Source organism: Prionailurus bengalensis, chromosome C2, assembly GCF_016509475.1.
Source record: "Prionailurus bengalensis isolate Pbe53 chromosome C2, Fcat_Pben_1.1_paternal_pri, whole genome shotgun sequence".
NCBI lineage: Eukaryota > Metazoa > Chordata > Mammalia > Carnivora > Felidae > Prionailurus > Prionailurus bengalensis.
The window spans coordinates 27,667,959-27,674,709 of record NC_057350.1 but is presented as its reverse complement, the minus strand read 5'-3'; the positions used below and the strand labels follow the sequence as shown (position 1 = coordinate 27,674,709).

The following is a 6,751-nucleotide window of genomic DNA, read 5'->3' as shown; positions in this document are numbered from 1 at the left end:
TTGTAGAAGTTTTAAGTGATCACAAATGTGTCTCCAGTAGCCAAGATTTGGGTAACATTGAACACGATTACTCCGTCCCTTGTCCTTAAAGGGAATCTCTTTCCTGGCTTATTATTATTGCCCATTATGATCTTTGCAGTTGAACATTCCAAAATGAAGTAGAACAACTGGAACACAGAGTTACTGTGACAATGGCCTGCAAGAATTTTGCAACAGTGGTGGTCATCGTCTGCATAATGCCATTTTTGTTGTCAATGGCTGCAATTGCAGTTTTTATAAAACTTATTTTTCTCATGGAGCAACTTTCTACGTGAAGAATAAAAACCTTAGTTTTGGTTATTAGACCCATGGGCTTCAGTACTGAAGACCACCAGCTCTCTTTTAACATGTGAAATAAGTGGGATTTAGCCTACAGTAGGGTCTGTGATTATTCAGCTCCTCCAAAAGTAGCTCCTGACTTTGATTTTGCAAAACACATTAATATTAATTTTGTTTCTTGAACATTTGCTTTTCATATAACAGAATCCACATGCTTGGTTAAGGCCAACATATGCTGTTTATTATGCAGGTTTATCTGTTCCTGATGATATAGCACATAAATCAAATCTAAATTAAACCAACACCACTTTTCCCCTGTGCCATGATATTTGGGGATGAGATTGTTTGCTAAGGAATCATGTGGAAGAATAAAATACTTTTGCTTATTGAATGTGACACAATGTATTTAGAATCCTTTGTGAGATATTCTGACTGCCCTCAATAGTAACCCTATTAGTGATCGGGAACTTTAAAGATTTCCATTCTAAGTCCTCTTGTTTACAGGGTTATTTTGCTTAGCTTTCGAAATATTTCTAGTAGTTGCATATAAGCTTACAAGCAACATGGAATTTAACAAACATTAAATTGGCTTGGTGGGACTAAGGGTGTCTTTACTTGTTTGGTTTATTTTAAAATCTGAGGTGGAAGATACAACATTCATAAAATACATGTATAAAAAGGTTTGGGGACTTGGGGCTTCTGGGTGACTCGGTTAAGCATCTAATGCTTGATTTTGGCTCAGGTCATGATCTCATAGTTTATGAGATGGAGCCCCTTGTCAGGCTCTGCACTGACAGTGTGGAGCCTGCTTGGGACTCTTTCTCTCCCTCTCTCTCTGCCCCTCCCTGCTCTCTCTCTCTTTCTCTCTCTCAAAAAATAAACATTTTAAAAAAAGGCTTGGGGACCATTTTTATTCTTTTTGTCTTCAGTAGAATAAACTGTTGGTTACAACATTCAGATAAATATTGGGGCATTTCTTATGTGAAAATGGTCTATTAATTCCAGGACTGAAGGAATAGGGAGAGACATCTTTGTTCGTGGTTTCTCAAATTGTCTTTATAACCAAACCACCTATTTTTATATTTAGCTGTACTAAAGTGAACTTTTTCGTGACAATTTCTCATGTTTCCCTATTCTTTATGCAATGTGGAAATATTTATCGAGTTCATAAATGCAATATACTCTTCATTGGAGATCATGGGCCTGATCTCAAGACTCTCAAGCTGTCCCATCTGAAAGACATACTAACAAACCAACTTGCCAGACAGACCAACATATTTAAGGCTTAGTTCAAATATTACCTTCTCCAAACAGCTTTGCTCTATTCTTTTTGTTCCTTTGTGCATTTATTTATCTTTCCAGAGCTGAAAATTCTCTTCCCTGCCTGTCAACTTTCATGATAGTTTTTGTCTATCTAGATAGATTAGTTGCAGGGAAAAGATTCATTCAAGCTACCTAAAAGTACAAGGGAGATTCTTATGAGTCATTACAGCCTGCAAATGGAATCTTCTCAGGAATAGAACAGGCATGCTGGCTCCTTCAGCCAGCCTGGACTGTTAAATCTGGGCTCCGTAATTTATCTGCTTGGCATTTCTGTTCCTCTCTCCTTTGACTAGCATGGCCTTGGTGACCTTCTCTACATCCTCTTTTACTGCCCCCTACTGCTGGGTTTCTTGGTTCTAATTCCAAATATTAGACTGATCACTTTCATTTCCTTCAAGAGCTATGTAGGCCCAGGGAGTGTTTCACCACTGTTGTCCTCTAGCTTTCACTCATCACTGGCACTTGGGTCAGCATCTCTTATTAGGAAAGCAAGACCATAATGCATATGTCTGTGAATATTAGTCTGTGAATACCTAGTGAGCGGAAGGTGGATATCTTGTTTATATACAAACAGATATATTTATTTGTATTTGTTCATATTTTATGTATACATACTAAAAAGGATGTCCAGGATCTCTGTTTCTACTAAAGATTTTCAGAAAGCTGGAATACAGAGCTGGAACAAAGAGCATAATGGTTCATCAAAATTGACTTCACATTGGGCTAAAATGTTGTCTACTATTCTTTGAAACAGGAATAAAAATATTTGTGCCTGAAGAGTTGGCAAGATACTTAATATCTCAGAAGACTTCTTTAAAACATGAAGAGTGAAATTAATGAATTCTGTTAAGTCCTTATCATATCTGACCTCTTTGTATTTGACAGTGTTGACCACTCTTCTTGATCATTCCTTCTTCCTTCTTAGTGAACTATTTCTTCTTTGATTCCTCCGTTGGATTCTCTTTTTGTGCCCACTCCCCAAGTATTTGTATCATCCAGGCTGTTGTTTCTGGACATGTTCTTAATTATACAAACATCCTAACCAACATCATTCTTTCTCATGGGATCAACAATCAGCTGTAATCATGAAATCTATGTTTTCATCCTCAACCTGTTTACTAAGTGCCAATTTATAGGATGTTTCCTGCTGGCTACTTACAGGCATATGCAATCTTGCCTTCCCAGATCAAACTCTTTGTCTCCACCCCTTGCCCCTGATACTACTTCTGACTTCTGATTTTAGTATTTCTTATGTCAGTGAGCATTTCCAACTAGCCACCCAAGGAGAAAGAGTGGGTATTTCTCTACTTCTCTGTTTTAGCTCCCGGCCTGAATCAGTAATCATTTGTCAAGTCTCTTTACTATTATCATAGTAGAGAACTTCCTCATATCTCGCATAACTCTTTTCCCTGATTTGAGGATCATTTTCTCTCTTCTATCATGTTATTGCTTCCAGAATGTGTTTACTAGAATATAAATATGTCATGCTATACCTCTACTTAAAATCTTTCGGTGGCTTCACAATGCCTTCAGAATTAAACTCACATTCATTTTGTATGGCATCAAAGATTTTCAGCGGTAAGACCCCTTTTCTCACTTTTGTTCTTATCCTCCTTTTTCACATATTCTTTCCATCATCTGCGCATGATATAAACACATAAAAGAAGATCTGGTTTGTGTAGAGGATTAAATGAGATACACTTTTCACCATTCTAATGAAGACTGCCAATTAAAATTTCCACTTTAACAGTATTATATTAATTCCCTATGAACTATGTTCAACTGTTAAAACACATGGGAGTTTTTTTCCTGTTTCCGATTCTGTGTCTCCCTCTCTCTCTGCCCCTCCCCGTTCATGCTCTGTCTCTCTCTGTCCCAAAAATAAATTAAAAAAAAAAACATTGGGAAAAAAAAGGGGCGCCTGGGTGGCGCAGTCGGTTAAGTATCCGACTTCAGCCAGGTCACGATCTCGCAGTCCGTGAGTTCGAGCCCCGCGTCGGGCTCTGGGCTGATGGCTCAGAGCCTGGAGCCTGTTTCCGATTCTGTGTCTCCCTCTCTCTCTGCCCCTCCCCCGTTCATGCTCTGTCTCTCTCTGTCCCAAAAATAAATAAATAAATAAATAAATAAATAAATAAATAAATAAATAAATAAAAACATTGGAAAAACACATGGGAGTTTTTTAAATGAAAGATTGCCGTCATATCTGGCTTACCAATAGATGGGGCAAAATATACTTTTCGTTTTGAATTGATTAAATGACAAAGAAAATTTACTTGTGCTGTGATCTATGAAATAGATAGGAGGTATAAACTGGGTGACTTGAATCATATGATATTTTGATAATTTACTGTGGTCATATTATCTAAGAATTGATATTTTTAAGGTTTTTTTATTAAAAGAAAGAAGGCACCATATGTTTAAAAGACTAAATGTAATCTAGCATTTCAGTTTTGCTTCTACTGACTTCAGCGCCTATTTGAGAATCTAATTTACTGACTTAAGATATGGTCTGCAAGCAGAATCTAGAAAAAAAATGTGTTGGATTAGAAAAATCGTTGCAGTCTTAAGTGTATAGGGATTTGAATTATGTATTTTGTGGGAAAGGTCAGAAGTAGAATTTAAACTATTTGCAAATGCCTTTGTTCTATTTCTTTTGTATCATCAAAATATGATTTTTCTTTTCTGTCACATAAGTCCTCTATAGCTAGCTGGATGAAGTGATTATGAAAAGTTATGAAATTAATTTTCAGATGCTTTTTCTCATTCCTTATCTTGTTCTTTACATAATTGATAAACTTGAGATGATTAGTGTTCTTCTAAAGTAAACATTTCATAGCAAACAAAAAAATTCCTCCTTGGAACATAAAACAATTGCTAAAATCGCTACAGTGAGAAAAGGTCAATATTTCAATCTTGTTTATTTCAGCTGGCATAAAAATGAATTGGCCAGATTTTCATTTAGAAATAGTATAATTTATCAATTTAACTATGTAAAAACCTTAAAAAAAAGTTCAACAGCTGAAGATGCTCCATCTATCTGATAAAATATGTCTGTCTCTAAAGGTCTATCTGATAAAACATGAATCATTGTAAGACTGGATATAATCAAAACATCAAGTATAAATGGAAACAGTGTTCTTTCTCTTGTTTGCTTGTTTTATTTTTTTTTCATTTTATATATCTCCTTTGTCCATCACAATGTGTATTTTAAGTCTGGTTACTCTTAGCTATTTTTATTTCCTCTGAAGATTTTTAGTTTGTTGTGTGTATCTCTGAATTCTAAAGACTTTTATTATTTTCCTGTCACTCCTCCTTAAGTGGTTTTTCCCATAAATAAAATACATTCAGGGCAATAAAATACAAACAACTTTTCTAATACAGTGCCACAGGGGAATCTATTACTCTATGCTATTTAAAAATTTGGTCAAGTCCATTTTAAAGAGAAAAGTGTAGGTAGAAATAGAGAACCACATTATGGTTTTGTATTATGTGTGTTAGTTTCTATCACTGCCATAACAAATTGCCACAAACATCAGTCTGATGCTAACGTTCTTGACTTAAGTCACACTGTTGAACAGGCCATGGGTTAGCACAGATTAGTTTGTCACAACAACTATAGTTGTCTGGCATTGCAGGGCATCAAGATCAATGCTATGTATAAAAAATACATGTCCAGCTGAGAAATAGGAGCTGTTGGTTTCTGGACCAGGGACTAACGGGGAAACCAAGATGGAGGACTGGCCACAAAGATAACATAATGATTATTTCACCATAGTCTACAGCCTAATGTTTGTAGTCAACTGTTTCTAGAACAACCTAAAAGCACAAGACAACTCTCTTCAGAATGAGGCATAGTTCTGTAGGAAGAGGTGCTTACCTTTCCATATCCTAAACTTAATTTAAACAAGTCAAGGAATGACTGAGCTGTCCCAATAGGACCTAGTGCTTAATAAACCAATATTCAATCCTCAGTCTTCAAATCATAGAAGTTTAACAGTAGAAGGGATCTCAGAAGATCATTTTCTCCATCATCCTAAACATGCTCAGAACAGGTAGACTAGGGAAGAAAAAACAAAACAAAACAGTTGCTCAGGGTCCAACTATGCATTGTAACGGGTACAGAACAGCAAAGCTGCAACTCTACTATTCCTCACTTTTTACGTCTTCAAAAGTTCCTACTTTGTTGACTGTGACTGTGATTATGGGCTCTATATGCTATTTATATATAATTGTATTTGAGAAGCTATTAAGCATATGTAATTTTTATATCACTCTCACTACATACCTTTATAACTCCCAACTGGAATAGCTAAAGCCTTACTTTTCCTGTCCTTCTGATCTTTTCTCTACTACTGATTTGTGTAATTTGATCTGGGCTGAATAAGTGCTTTGGCTTCAAGATGCCCGTTACTGATGACAGAATTTTCGTAATCTTTGCTAACGTACTTCCTCGAAGTAGAGCTTGATGTAGCCAGTCTCTCCCAGCTAACATCTATGAGGTTTTGCTTGTGTGTGAAATGGAAATTGTGGACTTCTCTACTGAAGTACTCTGCCTTTCTCCCCATAGTGCACTATGTCTATACCTGTGTTCTCTCTGGTTGCTCTAGTATCATGATAGGTTTGGTGTTCCAGGTGGTCTTGGTCACTTCCTACTTGGAAAGAAATAAAAGACATCTCTCCCGACTCTGAAGTGTGATGTTACCTTCCATGTATCATCTTTAAAATATCTTCTAAGAGAATAAGATGAGGAGATTTTATCATTTAATCACTTTATGTCCGACATCCTGGAGGCTAAACATATTCACTAGAGAGAAATATGAACTTCGGAAAATAAGCCAGTTGAAAAAACCCATAGGCTTCTTCCTCAAACACTTTTACTATGTACATTTTGATATATTTCGTTTCAAGGTGTTTGATTTAACTGTAATCTTATTACATTGATGCATTTCTATTTTGTTTTTCAACTATGTAACACAAGTATTTCTTTTTCATATTTTTAACATTATCTGCAGGTAAACTTTTCATAACTTCTGTGATCATCTTTGCAAAGAATTGGAAATGTCATTTCCCCCAGTTTTACTGTATAATTATCTTTGTGGATTGGGCACTG

At 36.0% G+C, this 6,751-nt stretch overlaps 1 long non-coding RNA gene across 1 annotated transcript; it reads right to left on the bottom strand.

Annotated features, from left to right (window-relative positions):
* Positions 1–2,210: 2,210 nt before the first annotated feature.
* Positions 2,211–5,810, bottom strand: LOC122491292. Its single transcript, XR_006299326.1, has 3 exons — positions 5,519–5,810; positions 3,187–3,279; positions 2,211–2,317 (listed from the first exon to the last, which is right to left on the bottom strand). It is a non-coding gene; the product is annotated as an uncharacterized LOC122491292 (long non-coding RNA).
* Between the last annotated feature and the right edge of the window lie 941 nt (positions 5,811–6,751).